Here is a 16437-nt window from a genome sequence, read left to right on the forward strand (position 1 = left end):
CCACTGACGTCAATTTTGGATGTTGTCGGCATTCTGAGAGGAGTCGGTCGGTTGCTGAGGACTAGGGAAGTTATCTCCGAGCGGTGCAATCGGTTGGATCTGCTGCGCATCCCTGAGCTGTGTCGAAGCATGTGTGGAGCTGTCCCATCGCTACAAGCTTCGTGGTTCACTGACCGAGGATGATAAAGTTGAGTAGGGGTTTCAACTATCCAAGCCACATCGATTCATGTTGTGTGGTTCATTTTGGTGGTTCGCTGTTGGGGAGGTTTCCCTGTGAGCAACACTGAGTGTTTCTATTGGTGAAATTTAGTCACCATGTGGTCCAATTAACTATATTGGTTGACTACAATTTGAGAGCACCAGCGGAATTTTCTGCCTTGTGCCCTTTCCACTGACGTAAATTCACACAGTGTTCCTTTTGGTTGAAGTTGAGAATTGGGGCAGCCGAGTAATGTGAAGGCCGAATAAAGATTGTGGTAGCCTTCCGTATACACCTCCCACACCCCATGCGCATCCTATACGACCTGATTCCTTGCCATCTGCTCTTCTTCCTTGAACATATCTGCATCCTTTACACCTCCCACAGACTTGATCCCCCCCATTCCCTGGATGTTCCTCTCCTTTTGAACCCGCACCCACAGCTGTGCCTTCATCATTGTGTCCCACCTACCTTGCACCTCCACACCCTTCATCTCCTTTCCCAAAGTGATGACCTGGGCTGTGGTGTGTCATTTCCATGCCAACTTTTTTTAGCGCAGTGTTTTAAGTGAGTGTTAAGTGTTATACGTCTTTTCTGAAGTGTTGTGAGTAGAAACTATACTGTCACTGAGTGTGATTTTTTTATCTCTTGCCTACAGAAACCAGACTGTCACCGGGTTTCTTAATTGTCTGTCTACTGTTGTACTTGTCTGCTTCCCGTGTGTACTTAATTAGCATCACCAACTGTTTGTTTTATATTTTAACTTCCACAACTTTCCACCAGTTTACAATTTAAAAGCCACCATTTTTATTGCCTGCTTTTTTTACTTATTATTATGTTTTAAAAATTCTGTAGGCTGAACATCGGCATACTGCTCCAGCCATGTAAGTAAAGTCCTCTGCCACATTTTTGATGTGTCACTTAAACAAGGAATAGTTCCTAAGAGGCTTAAGTATGCAGTTGTATAACCGCTGTATAAGAAGGGGGATAAGACGGATACTGCTAACTATAGGCCAATATGACTACTGACAAGCTTTTCAAAGGTTTTAGAGAAACTAATGCATGCCAGGATAGTTAAGCATCTCAGTGAACACAATAGCTTCAGCAAAAGTCAGTTTGGATTTCAGAAAGATTTGTCAGTGGTAGATGCAATATTTGCGTTTACTGGCAAATTCTTGGAATCTATCAACAAAAAACAAAGTGATTGGTATATTTTGTGACCTAATAAAAGCATTTGACTGTGTAAATCACTGCATTCTTTTACAAAAAGCTGCACATCTCGGTTTAAGTGGTGCAGCAGGGAAATGGATCAACTCATAACAGCAAATAAGGTTTTAAATGAAACGGTGAACTGGTTCAACATTAATGGTCTTATTTTAAATTGCTGTAAAACAAACTACATTCAGTTCCACAAAACATCCAAAGATGAGGAAATATTTGTAAAGATAGGTGAGCAGACAATAAACAGGGTAGATTCCTCAAAATACCTAGGCTTGCATACTGATTGCAAATTGAAATGGTCAAACCACATCGTGGATCTGTGCAAAAGACTAAGTTCAGCAACATACACATTGCGCATTGTTTCTTCTTACAGAAATGTGGAAACCATGAAGTCAGCGTATTATGGTTACTTTCATGCAATTATGGCATATGGAATTATATTTTGGGGAAATCAGCCACTGGCTAAAAAAGTACTTTGTGTACGAAAAAGAGCCATAAGGATCATGTGTGGAGTCCATCCTAGAGCCACATGCAGGAATCTTTTTAAGAAGCTTGAAATACTTACATTCACTGCGCAATATATATTCTCGTTGATGTGCTTCATAAGGCAAGAAAAATCCATCTTTAAGCTGAATAGTGCATATCACAGTCACAGTACTAGAAGGAAACATGATATCCACTATGAACAGCCAAATCTAAGTATGGTGCAGAAAGGAGTCCATTTCAGTGGCTGTAAGATTTTTAATGCCCTACCTTCAAGAATTAAATGTTTGGTAGATGATGATCTCCTATTTAAAAAAAACCTTAAGGCAGTACCTAATGCAAGGATCATTTTATACATTAGAAGAGTTCCTGAACTACAGTGTTTAACATTTCTTGTATTGTAAATTGCAAATGTATGCCCAAATTTGTATTTGTAAAACGGAATATTTTTATTGTAAACATGCACTGTTTATTTCTCTGTAACACTTATTATTTTGTAATCTTTATCTATCTCTAAAATGTACTTTTGTATTGGGACCTAAGTTACTGTTTCTTTGTTTTGTAATCTCTATCTATCTCTAAAATGAATTTTTTTTTATAGTGGGACCTAAGTTACTGTTTTTGTTTTGTTTTATGTATTACCATAAATTCTGGCCTAAAGCTTGTAAAATTGACACGTTCCATATCCTGAGATAGTGTCACAACATGGATCACCGGAACAAGAGATATATAAATAAAAGTACTAAGCTACTGCTAGCCCAACCCCTTCCAGAGGGAATCGAAACACAATAAAGGAAAAAGAATTTTAATTGCATGGTGATTTTAAAACCAGATAATGGCTAAGTCTCTGATGAGTATTTTGATGCATATTACACACATATATTGTACATAAACTACAAAAAATTCAATCTGGTGTCTACTAGGTAACTTTTACCAAACATTAAACAGCTGTATTCACAAGACTGATATTATTTCCAACGGTACAATACACAGCTATACCTTTGTCTGTACTTTAAAATATTGCATTACTAATATTCCCAATTTCAACTTGTATCTGTAAGATCAGTGCTTTCCAATGTTTTGACGTGCACATTATCAATCTGAAAACACGCAACATTCTGTCCTAACCTAGAGATTGGGCTACGCTACAGGTCAGTCCGTCATCAGAATCAACATTCAAGGATAAACGGATCGGTATGACACTCTAGCAAGTCGTTATCATTAAATACGTGGCAGAAAATGTGGGGGAATGGAATGTGAATGGAATTTTCGTTATTCAGTCTCAGTATGGTTCACATCTATTTATCATTCCTTTCTAATCACATAATAACTTCAGTTACGCACTGTATCAATACTCATTTTGCACACTTTATAATCAACTATGGCTCCTTTACCGTGCGAATTCTTCAAGAGTCATTTTGAATCTTCATGACTACCTCTTCTAAATGTGGATGGGTACATAGAGCATCCAGTAGTCGCGTCTGACAAAATCACGAGAATCATTCTCGGAGAATGATTAAAACTTTATATTGCTACTAATTACTAGCAATATAATTCACATTATACAACTGCTAATACTTCTGGTAATGAAAGCACTTGAGTGGGGGGACGTTTCACACTTTGCACAAATGATGCCCCCAGATTCATTTACAAACATAGAAACTAACCTTACTTCTGACAAAGACGATGTAAAGACGCTGTGGCAACTTTTCCAGTTTTGCTGTCACTGGCTTTTTGAATTATCGATAAATCAAGTGACTTACAATGAATGTAGTTCAGATACTTGTGAAGGCGCAACAACGTGGTTAGAACCCGTATTCAAAATATGAGCTCCTGTGGTACTGTGTGGTAATTTGCGAAATGATTCTCAATATCGCACAATATCAATACTTTCACACTTGTTCCATTAACTGAAACTAAAGCCAATTGAAGTACATAGGTAAACCGAACTTAATGCTGATTGTGTCGTTGAAACAAAATTTAGTCTGTGAACTAGCATATCTTACGCAACAACTGAGCATCAAGCGTTGAAATCACTAACGTTACAATTATAACGAAATTGATATAATAAGTACAACGTTCATGCAGATTGTGGGCATGATCAACAACCACGCCTTTCAAAAATTATGTAAATTAACTATAACTAACTTGTCCAATAATCGCCCCGATACTAATTTAATGTATGAATATGTAGAACATTGTACCGCAAATATTGTTAGGTATGAACTATTCACTTCATAATTAATTGGAATATACACGTGATTATAGCAACAGAGTGAAAACAGTTAAAGCGAGGGACTTCTTCATTACATCTATCATCTGCCTGCAGAACTTATAATTGCAAACTGAAATGAAATATGAAGAATTTAAATCGTTTGGAGTGAAGCTCCGAACCGCAGTGTTGCTAGATGTTACCGACAGATGGCACCCTAATACGCTGAGTGAGAAAGTGTTGCGGGTCTCTCATACGCTTTGCTAACAGCACTCAGCAATCGGCAATTACCGAATATTTGTAGTCACACCAGTCTTATACATTGCTTGTTTAAAATGGGAGATGTGATGCATATTGATAAGTTTTATGAACATTTTACACTCGTGTTGTACTACTATTTGTATTTGACACATTTTACTGTAGTATAGAAACAGCTATTAAATGCCGAGAAATTAACAAAATCGTTTATATTATTCGTATTACATTTGCATATTTGTTATAGCTTTTATGTCTTGTTAACAAATCCACGTGTCCTGTAACAATACAGCGCACGCAAGTAAACAAATAATGAAAGCGTATTGCTTGAACTAGATATCTTACTATAGATAGAGACAGTCTGTTTTGTTGGTTCAGTAATATGCCTTACATTTTAGTATCATTCCAACAAGTTTTCGCGATCAAATGTGACGATTCATCAACTCTTTAACCTCAAAACACTGTGCACCAATTTTAATCGCATATTAGTTCAAGCTAAAATACTGTATGTGATGTGGCTTCTTTTCTCTGTTCCCCACATTCCCGTTTTTTGTCCCTCTTTATCAAAATTTGATTCCCCCTCAGAGGGGGAGGCGGGCTGGCAGCAGCGCAATATGCCGCTCTGCAGCCTACAAAATAGTTTAAAAACATAATGAGTGAAGAATAAACGATACAACCAGGAGCTAAAACGGTGACGGGTTAAAACCGTAATAGGGCGTAAAGTAGCGTAACTCAAAATAAAAAACCAAAGGGTCGGCTATGCTGATTAAAATACATAGTAATTAGACAGGCACAATTAAAGAAACTTGCACTATGAAGCAGACAAGAAAGCTGATGGAGGCGGGGGGGGGGGGGGGGGGGGGAGGCTAACAGCAGAGGGGGTAAAGGAGGAGAGGAGAGGAAAAGCAAAAGGGGGGAGCCGATGGAGGAAGAGGACACAGAAAAAAAAGGGGGGGCAGGGCGAAGGTGACAAGGAGTGGGGAAGGCAGTGGAGGGAAAAGCAAAGGGATTTAAGGGACGAGAAAGGGAATGAAAAAGAGGGTAGGGGGGAGAAAACAAAGAGGACAGAAGGGGGGATTGGGAGCTCGGGAAAAGGACAGAAGGAGGGATGGGGAAGTGAGGATCAGAGTTGACAGGGATAAATGGAGGGAGAGAGGGCATCATCTGGGAGGGGGAGTTGACAAGTCACCTTGGGAAAGGAGATGAAGGGTGTAGAGGTGGAGGGTAAGAGGGACACGACAGTGAAGGCAAGGCAGCGAGCGGGCATCAGAAAGGAGAGGAGCAGTGAGGGAGGGTGAGGAGGGGGGGGGCATCGAGTCGGCTGGAGGTTTAGAGGACTCAGATATGCTCAAGGAAAAGGAGCAGATTGGGGATAGGAATCAGGTCATTGAGGATCTACTGGGGTAAAGGAGGAATAAACGTAAGGCAAGGTAGACTGCATGGCACACAAGGATCAGGAGGGACATACAAATTTTTTTTTTTTTGGGGGGGGGGGGCGCAGATATCCAGGTGGGACTGGCATAACAGAGAATGGGCCAGAACGAGGATTTGTAAGTGTGTAAAATGGTAGAGAGAGGCAATCCCAATGTCTGGCCGGAGAGGAGTTTATGGAGGTGGAGGCGGTCATGGGCACTGGATTGGATAAAGCAGAGATGAGGGATCAAGGTGAGGTGATGGTCAATGGTGAGTCCATGGTAGGTGAGTGTGGGAGAGAGGCAAACAAGATGGGCACAAATGCTAAGAGAACAATCAAGGAGCCAGAAGGAGCTAGTGGTACAATCTACGATGATTGCCTGGGTCTTGGATGAATTGATTCTGAGGACCCACTGGTTACACCATGTGGCAGAAAGGTCAAGGTGATTCTGGTGAAGGCATTCATTCCATTGCAGGGTAGGAGGGAAGGCAAGGAAGGCGGTGTTATCGGCATATGCACGAGGTGGATTGGAGGGGTGGACTGGGGCACATCTACTGTGTACAGGAGGTTGAGGAGGGGGGTGTTGGGGGAGAGGAACCTAGTCTGCGTGGAGGGTGGTGATAAACTAATACCACTCCTGGGGTTCAGCAAGAGCATGGCTGTAGACATTGAGGCCTGCTACAATCATGCTGGAAGGCATGGATGTTTTGGGAGACAATGGTATCAAAGCAGATGATGTCTTCTGCAGTAGGAGGAGGGCGGAGCGAGTTGTTGGGGTGGATGGGGTCGTCGATGGGGAAGACAGGGATGGTGAGCTCTGAGATGGCGGGAGGAGGTTTTGCTTTACATTTAGAGGAGTATGTAGGATGGGGTTCGTTACAGGTGTTACAGGATGGGAGAGAGGGGATGTTGGAGTTCTTCGAGTAGTGGGAATCTTTGCAGTGGGGACAGGGAGAGGGGATTTTGCAGGCAAGAGCGACATGGTCATTGTACTTGAGGCAGCGTTAGCAGAGGTTGGATTGGAGAGGGAATGGGAGGGGTCAACTTTGTGACATGTATTGTAGGTGAGGGCTCCCTCTGTAAGGAGGCAGTCAATAGAGGGGAATTCTGTAAATAGGTGCATAAGGTAAGTCTGACAGGGATCATGAAAGTTGTGACAGGCTGAGTGGATTTCAATGTCAGGATGGGAATTTAGTTCTGCCAACACCTCAGCCTCCATGATCACGGGGCTAAGCTTCATGATTATGGCGGTGAAGGTCAGTGGATGTTGGGGAGTTTGATCCTGATGGGAGACAACTGGGTGGGGTAAGGGTTGCTCATGGGCCAAATTGGATACATGGGATTTTGAAGAGGAGATCGGTGTGGAAGAAGAATCGAGTGTTTTCAAGGAATGAGAATGGAGATGGGGGCATTTGGGAAATATTTACAGATTGCAAGGGTGAGGGTGTGAGTGTCGAGGAACTGAGGATCAAGATTGCAGAGGATGGAAGTGTGGATGGAAAGGTTTGTCAGGGGTGGGGCCAGAGTCGCGTACATGGGGGTGGGTGGGTCGCAGTGATCAGGGGTTTTCTTTGTGGATTGGGTGGGTAAAGGGTCAACATTAGGGCATTTAGTAGGTTTCTTAGACAGGACAGGGTAGGAAGGGGACTGAGGGATCAGTTGCAGGGGAAGGTGGCGGGGGGCAAGTCCTCACTGAGGGGCAGGTGATGCAGGGGTCGATGGCACAGGCGTCGCAGAGGCTGCGGTACTGTGGGTGGAAATCCGTGCTGGCTGGGAACCTGTCATAGGTGAAGCAGTGAGTGGTGGGAAGTCTGAAGTTGGCGACGAGGCGACAGCTAAAGGTGAGGGAGAGTCGTGGGAAGTGACAGCCAAAAACGGCACAGGAGTCGGGGGGACGGAGGGGGAGGACAGTGATGGAGTCTGTGGATGAGTTCCATGTGCTGGTGGTTGGAGCAGCTTAGGGGGAGGTGAAAATGATGGAGTTTGAGCCATGGGGATGAAGATGGTGACGGTGCTGACGGCGATGGCAGCAGGGATGAGAAACAGCAGTGGCAACAAGGACAGTGGTGGTGGCGAAGGACTGCAGCAGTGGTGGCAGGAGCAGCGGCGGTGGTGACAAGAGTGATAAGGGGGGGGGGGGGCAGTGATGAAGAATCTAACAGGCAGTGAAGATGGTCCAGCAAATCACTCCAGGCAGCGGCTGGACAACAATGCCAAAAGTTGTTGCCCAGTATCCTCGGCTGGGGCGCAGTGCCGGTGTTGGCGGCAATCACCGGGTGGTGGCGGTTGACGGACGGACAGACGGACGGCGGCGGCAGCAGTAACTGCCAGCACACGGACAACAGCAGCAGCCGGGGCAAGGGGCTCAGCATATAAGGAGGGCAATACTAAATATCCCACAGCCACAGCTAGAGCACTGATGGCCACAAGAAAGAGGGGGAGCTCAGGACAGAGTCCTGTATGACCCTGTTTTCTTGGATATGGGAGGATACTGACAGAAGCACCTTCTTGAACCCAGAATGTACGTGACAACAAGTTCTTTAGAAAAATTGAGAGTGGACCCTGGAGACGCCACTCATGTAACATAGTAAGGATGTGGTGATGCCATGTCATGTTATAAGCCTTCTGTAGGTCAAAAAAGACAGCAATGAGATACTGGTGACCTGCAAAGGCCATCTGGACAGTGACCTCCAGAGGAACCAAATCAGCAGTGGGATGGCCTTTGCGAAAACTGCCCTGAGATCAACCAAAAGGCCCCAATGGGTTAGCCATTTGCTCACCATTCATTCAAGGAACTTGCAAAGAACGCCAGTAAGTCTCACTGGACAGTAAATGTCCACTGTTAGGGGATTCTTACCTAGTTTCTTGTCACTGAGATGGGAACTCCTAATTGTTCCAGATCAGATTAATTGTGCGGGTGCTGGGAACAGCCAGTGACTGCTGGACAAGAACTGTTCCAGCACAAGTTTGCATAACTCATCCAAAAGTATCTCCAGTCATCCTTCCCTCTCTGTAGAGGCGTTGTTAGTCAACAGGAAACTCATAGGATGGGAGGACAGCCCACCGTTTATTTGCAGTACTATGTGGTATGATGGAAGGCACGTGTACAGAGTCTGATTCTCATTGAGGATACAAGGACAGATCCATAGGACAGGTAGTTGGCTGTGCAAAGACAGTACACTTGGCCTCATCTAGACCAAAAAATTGCAATACAGGATACTACTCCTATGGTGACTACAACATTCATGGAGTCATTTTATGGAGGTTGAAACAAGGATAGCAGATCAATCAATGTGGTCGATTGCTCGGAACTGCTCTCTGTAGGAGAGCAGAGAATCGCAACAAACTTTAGTCCACCAACACCCAGCACAGAACTGCTTTGCGCATGCAGTCCAGCATATTATAGTGAGTTATGCGAACTCTTGCAGGAACTGTAAACGGCATCCGTCATAAGTGCAGCTCAAGAGCTCTTCTCTCCGACATTTTGTGCCGCCATTATTAGAGCACGCCTTCATCCTCCGGCACCTCTTCTGCATTGGAATCCCCATTTCTGCAGCACCGCTGAGCAGTACCGTGCTGTCTCCTCAGCCAGCCGCTAACAGCTTCGCCCATCTCGGTGGCATTCCGAGGGTTGTGTCTGCCCTCAGCTGATCCGGAGCTGTCCACCAGCTGTGCTGCTGCCTTACTTTCACTGCACTGAACAGGTAGGCGGCACACACCTCTGAGTCCTCTGGTGTTGGGGGGATGTTTTGTGACTGACAATTGCCTCCCTCAGGCTTATCCCTGCTGCTCAGGCCCATTTACTCCACACTGACCTCCCTGTAGCATCAGTTCTCGTCCAGCAGTTACTGGTTGTTCCCAGCACCTGCAGAATTAATCAGATGTGGAACAATTGGGAGTTCCCATCTCAGTGACGAGAAACTGGGTAAGAATCCCCTAACAGTGGACATTTACTGTCCAGTGAGATTTACCGGCGTTCTTTGTAAGTTCCTTGAATGAATGGTGAGCAAATGGCTGCGTTAGCTCATTTAGTCTTGGGGTCATTTTGTTGATCTCAGGACAGTTTTCGCAAAGGCCATTCCACTGCCGATTTGGCTCCTCTGGAGGTCACTGTCCAGATGGCCTTTGTAGGTCACCAGTATCTCATTGCTGTCTTTTTTGACCTACAGAAGGCTTATAACATGACATGGCATCACCACATCCTTACTATGTTACATGAGTGGTGTCTCCAGGGTCCACTCTCAATTTTTCTCAAGAACTTGTTGTCACCTACATTCTGGGTTCCAGAAGGTGCTTCAGTCAGTATCCCCCCATATCCAAGAAAACAGGGTCATACAGGACTCTGTCCTGAGCTCCCCTTCTTTCTGGTGGCCATCAGTGCTCTAGCTGTGGCTGTGGGATCTTTGGTGTTGCTCTCCTCATATGCTGTATATACTGATGATTTTTGTTTTTTTATTGTTGCTCCTCTAGTATGGGTATTGCTGAGCACCATTTATAGGTTAACTGCCAAGACTTGTGTCATGCTCTCCTGTCACTGTCCACCCACACCCAGATCTCTGCCTAACTGAGATGCATTGCTTTTTGGGACTGGTCTTTGATCACTGGCTGATGTGGCTTCCCCACCCAACTTAATTGAAAGTCCTAGCAACACCGGAATACACTTCACTGCCTCAGTAACACTAGCTGGTGTGCAGATCGCTCTACCCTTTTGCAGCTCTACAAAGCCCTGATTCTGTCCTGTCTCGACTGTAGGAGTCTTACAGTCTTGCATATAATTCAGGTTCACCCTCAGCATTGCCGATACTGGATCCCATTCATCACTGTGCAGTCTGACTTGTGACATGAGCCTTCCAAACTAGCCCTGGGGACAGCTTATAAGTTGAGGCTGGAGTTCCTCCATTCCCCATCAGGTGCCAACTACAGCTGCTGAATTACACTATATGTATTTGCAGCTTCCCCGAACATCTCAGCTACTGAGTCGTTTTTCCTGGAAGGAATCTCCATCTCCCACAACAAGGAGAACTGAGTTTACAACTGCTGCATGCCTCCGGTGTCTCTGTTCAAACTGCAACTTCCTCCACTGTCACGTGGGGTCTGGGAGTCACCACATCTGCCCCACGGCTTGGGCCCCAACCTAAGATTTGTCTCAGAATCTCCTTTGGTCCAAAAGATTCTGCTGACCCCATGATTTTTCACCAACTGTTCCTCGCTGTCCTTGAGATGTATCCAGGTTCAGAAGTGATAGTCACCAATGGCTCAACACCTGATGGGCTTTGCATACACACATGCATGGTGCAGTGAACTCCACTCTCTGCCAAACAGCTGCAGTGTCTTCACTGATGAATTGATGGCCAATAAACTAGTCCTTAGCCTTGTTTGTTCTTGGACTGGTAAAAGTATCCTAATATGCAGTGACTCCCTTAGTAGCCTTCAGCTAATAGACCAGTGATACTCTCCTCATCCACTGTTTATGGCTGTCCAGCATCTCATCTCTGACCTCCATCAAGCTGAATGGTCAGTCATTTTCACTTGGAGTCCCATTCATGTTAGGATTTCAGGAAAAAGGGAGTCCTAGAACCAGACCTTTGTTCATTTATATTCCATCAATTGCTGGAAGTCTGGAACTCAGAATAGTCTGCCTTGGTCTCCCCAAACAAACTGAGGACACTTAAGAAGTCACGACCACGTGGCAGTCTTCCCCTGCACGCTTCTCGCAGGGAATCCACCGTCCTCTGTTGACTTCGCATTGGCCACACTGAGCTGACCTGTGGGTACATTCCACTTACTTATTGACTGCCCTAATTTGGCTGTTTTGAGGTGGCCTCTTAATCTTCCTGACACAGTAGCTTTGGTGTTAGCAAATGACACCAAAGCAGCTGACCTGGTGTTATGATTTGCCCCGCGAAGGTGGTTTCTTTTCATCCCTGTAAGATGGGGCTTTTTGGCCTCATTGATTGCCTGAGGGATTGGTGGGGTAACTCTCTCCTGCTTCTCCCCTGAAGGTCCCCTGGGAGTTCTTGCTTGGTGGCCCAGGCTGGCCTTTACCCTTCCAACCTTTCTTTTCTCTTTATTATTTCTCATTTCTCAGTTTTAATGCCTTGTATTAACTGATCATTTAATGAATTGTCTGTGCTGTTTTTCTCTGTGCTTTTATCTTTTTATTCTTATTTATTTACTTTTTGAGCTAGTTACACTAAGGCTTTCCAGGATTTGCATTTCACCTAGTTTATCTCTTAACTAATGAAAGGACTGATGATCTAGCAATTTAGTCCCTTTCACTCCAAACCACCCATCCACATCGTGTGATGAAAATTGGTTTTGCACTGACACGGATAACCAGCATTGGTGAGTATGGTGGGACCTAGAGAGAACCCATTCCTCCAATGCTTAGGAGAGCCACAGCATTTAGCAGAGCCACAGCAGTGTTACACTTCGAATGATATAGTGGGAAGCCATCGGTTCTGACTTCAGGCCGAGGCTAGTAGTGACTGACAGAACTCTGATGGCACAACAGACATCCTGCATCCACATGTTTCACTCTCATGTAACAGTATAGTGGTGCCATTTCTCAACAGGATATGTTCATCCACACATGGCACATGTCTCTGTAACCTGTTTTCTCAATGTTGAGGTACTTCTGTGGCCAGCAAAATCCCGAGATCTGTTTGTGAAAGAACATGTATGGGACCAGCTTGGACATCAACTCCACCCCAGTGCCAGTATCCATGATAATGAGTACTGTTTCCCACATTTGTTTGTCATCATGCCTCAGGAGAGGATAAAACACCTGTATGACACACTTCCCAACTGTATCACTGCTGGCATCCAGGCCTGAGGGAGTGCAAATGATCCATGGAACAAGAACCCAACAAACAAATAATTTGCATATATACACTACTGGCCATTAAAATTGCTTCACCAAGAAGAAATGCAGATGATAAACGGGTACTGATTGGACAATTATATTATACTAGAACTGACATGTGATTACATTTTTGCACAATTTGGGTGCATAGATCCTGAGAAATCACTACCCGGAACATCCACCTCTGGCCATAATAACGGCCTTGATGCACCTGGGCATTGAGTCAAACAGAGCTTGGATGGCGTGTACAGGTACAGCTGCCCATGCAGCTTCAACATGATACCACAGTTCATCAGGAGTATTGACTGGCGTATTGTGATGAGCCAGTTGCTCGGCCACCATTGACCAGACATTTTCAGTTGGTGATAGAGCTGGAGAATGTGCTGGCCAGGGCAGCAGTCGAACATTTTCTGAACCCAGAAAGGCGTGAACAGGACCTCCAACATGCGGTCGTGCATTATCCTACTGAAATATAGGGTTTCGCAGGGATCAAATGAAGGGTAGAGCCACGTGTCGTAACACATCTGAAATGTAATGTCCACTGTTCAAAGTGCCGTCAATGCAAACAAAAGGTGACCAAGACGTGTAAACAATGGCACCCCATACCATCACGCTGGGTGATACGCCAGTATGGCGAAGACGATTACACGCTTTCAATGTGTGTTCACCAAGATGCCACCAAACATGGATGCGACCTTCACGATGCTGTAAACAGAACCTGGATTCATCCAAAAAAAATTACGTTTTGCCATTCGTGGACCAAGGGTAGTTGTGGAGTACACCATCGCAGGTGTCCTGTCTGTGATGCAACGTCAAGTGTAACTGCAGCCACGGGCTCCGAGCTGATAGTCCGCGCTGCTTCAGATGTCGTCGAACTGTTTGTGCAGATGGTTGTTGTCTTGCAAATGTCCCCATCTTTTGACTTGAGATCAAGACGTGGCTGTACGATCCGTTACAGCCGTGCGGATAAGATACCTGTCATCTGGACTGCTAGTAATACAAGGCCATCAGGATCCAGCACGGCATTCCGTATTACCCTCCTGAACCCACCGATTCCATATTCTGCTGACAGTCATCGGATCTCGACCAACACGAGCAGCAATGTCGTGATACGATAAACCAAAATCGCGATAGGCTACAATCCGATCTTTATGAAAGTTGGAAATGTGATGGTACGCATTTCTCCTCCCAGCATGAGGCATCACAACAACGTTTCACCAGGCAACACCGGTCAACTGCTGTTTGTGTATGAGAAATCGGTTGGAAACTTTCCTCGTGTCAGCACGTTGTAGGTGTTGCCACCAGCGCCAACCTTGTGTGAATGCTCTGAAAAGCTAATCATTTGTATATCACAGCATCTTCTTCCTGTCGGTTAAATTTTACACCTGTAGCACGTCATCTTTGTGGTGTAGCATATCTAATGGCCAGTAGTGTATTATAAAATCAACTTAAAATACACATCTGTTATAGATATTAGCAAAAATTTCTTGGCAGTACAGGTAGTTTTGGAGGAAATACCTATTTATGATTCCTAATCAACAAATTTCTGCTTGGTATCATTTGAGAGGAGTGGTAGGGGGAGAGTATTTCCTTCTCATCCTGTCCGTTAGGTCTCCCCTGGCCCGGGGTTATATTCTGAACTGCACCCCTTCCCCTAAACCTCTGCAGTCCTCATCCTTCACCCCTCTTCCTTCCCTTTCAACTCTTCTGCAAGAAGAAGGAGCCACAGGCTCCGAAAGCTTGTAAAAGTTGAACACTTTTGTGTGCGTTTTCCCCTGCAGCCAGTTGGTGAGTAGATTTTTTTATCCATCCGTTTATATTACGTTATCAATAATTGATTATTTTCGTTGTTACACTAAATAGTTAGGTGCTTATTAATTACATTCACGTTAGAAGTACTTCAAAGTGGTGAAGTGTTATATTTTTTAAATAATATTCTGTTTTTTTTAGGAAATAATGTTTTTTAAAGTTGAAATGGTCATTACAACTGTTCACTTGAGAACACTACGATAAACCAAAATTGCAGTTGTTAATAAATGAAGTGCAGACAGAATTGTTGACATTTCTAAAGTTAAGAGGTTAATTGCAGCAATCAGTATATTGTTCGGAAACCGTGACAATAATTTAGGTAATCTGGGTAAGTAGTATTTTTGTAAGGAACTGTGATGTTAAACTGTATCGTGGAACAAGTCATACTTGCCATTATCCCTTAGCTGCTGAGATGGCTTCTTGACCAGTGTGCAGAAGTTGGAGACTATTGTTTCCTGTATACACTTCATCCAAGTCTGGTTTGCCAATACCCATGAAATAGTATGTATTTATATGTTTCGAGAAGATTCCTTTGCAGACTTGCAGTTTTGTGTTATTTCTGAAGCCAGAGTTTAGCTTCATTATCTCAAAGTAACGACGTGATGGCCGAGATCATTTATTAATTTTCAATTTTATTAGTTTATTTATTTATTGCTTCTTTCCTTGTGGACTCCAGCTAGCTGAGAGTAAGGGCATCACAAGATGTTTCACAGTTTGTTGCTAAGATAAGTAACTGATCATATTTTCCCCATTAGTATGTTTGATGTATGTGCATTACTTTCTGTTCACCATGTGTAATTGCATAACATGACAGCATTTCCTTTGACTCCCATGGTAATAAGGTGTCTTCCATTAGGTCATAATGATTCATGCAGTCAGGCACCTTTGACAGGTCCTTCAATATCCCACACAAATTCTATTGCTGTCAAGGGAGCTCAGAACTAAGGCCCGGCAATTCTATTCTTTGTTATCAATTCAGAGTGTTTTGTAGAAGTGATAATAAATGATATTGGCCTGCATTTTCTTAAGTCACCTCTGTTGATTTTCTTAAATTACTTGATTTCACTGATACTGAAAAAATGCTTTTCTCTATTGTAGCATTCAATAAAGATGTTGAGTCTTTTGGTAGACTTTCCTGCATTCCTTTATGAGAAATGGTGTAACACCACCTAAGCCAGAAAAATATTTGGCTTTTAGTTGGTTTATTGTGTTTGAAACCTCTGTGTCAATGTAATGAATGCAATGGTAGAATTTTTGCCTCTGTATTCTCTCCGTCTGTTATATGTGGTCTTATTTTATCTGTTACAGTTACAATATATATGTTGAAGGTGTCTGCTATTTCAGGAGGCTCTCTTTCACTTTCATAACCTTTCAGTGGGCAGATGTCCTCTGTCCTATTTCTTCTCTCCTCATTTTTATTTACCCTGTCAGTTTCAGTAAGTAACACATGTGATGTAAGAGTGATACTGAATCTTTGGTTGTGGTACCCTTGTGGAAGAATCCTCCAGTGGATGTATGCCTGACTACTTATAACCTGACTCAACCTACATGGTTAAATGTGCTCTCTCATGATGGGGTTTGGGGGACATAATGTGTGGGGCATCAAACTGTAACAGATTTTCAGTCAGTTCTCACTATTCCTTCAGCGTCACCTGCTTAATTTGAAGTGCACTATTCATTGCAATCTCAAGTACCTACATTGGTGTTGCATCTTTCACAATATTTACCTCAAAATCAGCATTCTTTCAACAGTCAGTCTGAGTTATCATCATTCGAACCTAACCTAACAAATTTGTTTCCTTTGTAACCAATTTATGATAGTGCAACTGAACTGTGAAACTGCAGGTAAGTTACTAAGAATGTGTAGATATTGTAATATTTGTACCATTAGAAATGTATCCGTTCAACATGGTGCTGGACTGTTTCAGTGAGTCACCTTTTATAGTACACCTACTGCCTTGGACCTAGAAGTAATCTGT

At 43.8% G+C, this 16437-nt stretch overlaps 1 long non-coding RNA gene across 1 annotated transcript in view; it reads right to left on the reverse strand.

The window, feature by feature from the left end:
* The window catches only part of LOC126427000 (uncharacterized), a 28051-nt gene extending 24252 nt beyond the window's left edge, over positions 1-3799 (reverse strand). Inside the window, exons 1-2 of the long non-coding RNA XR_007576485.1 lie at positions 3667-3799; positions 3298-3384 (exon numbers count right to left, since the gene is read on the reverse strand). This is a non-coding gene — a long non-coding RNA (uncharacterized LOC126427000). The remainder of the gene's footprint in view (positions 1-3297; positions 3385-3666) is intronic.
* Between the last annotated feature and the right edge of the window lie 12638 nt (positions 3800-16437).

This window comes from Schistocerca serialis, chromosome 11, assembly GCF_023864345.2.
Source record: "Schistocerca serialis cubense isolate TAMUIC-IGC-003099 chromosome 11, iqSchSeri2.2, whole genome shotgun sequence".
Lineage (NCBI taxonomy): Eukaryota > Metazoa > Arthropoda > Insecta > Orthoptera > Acrididae > Schistocerca > Schistocerca serialis.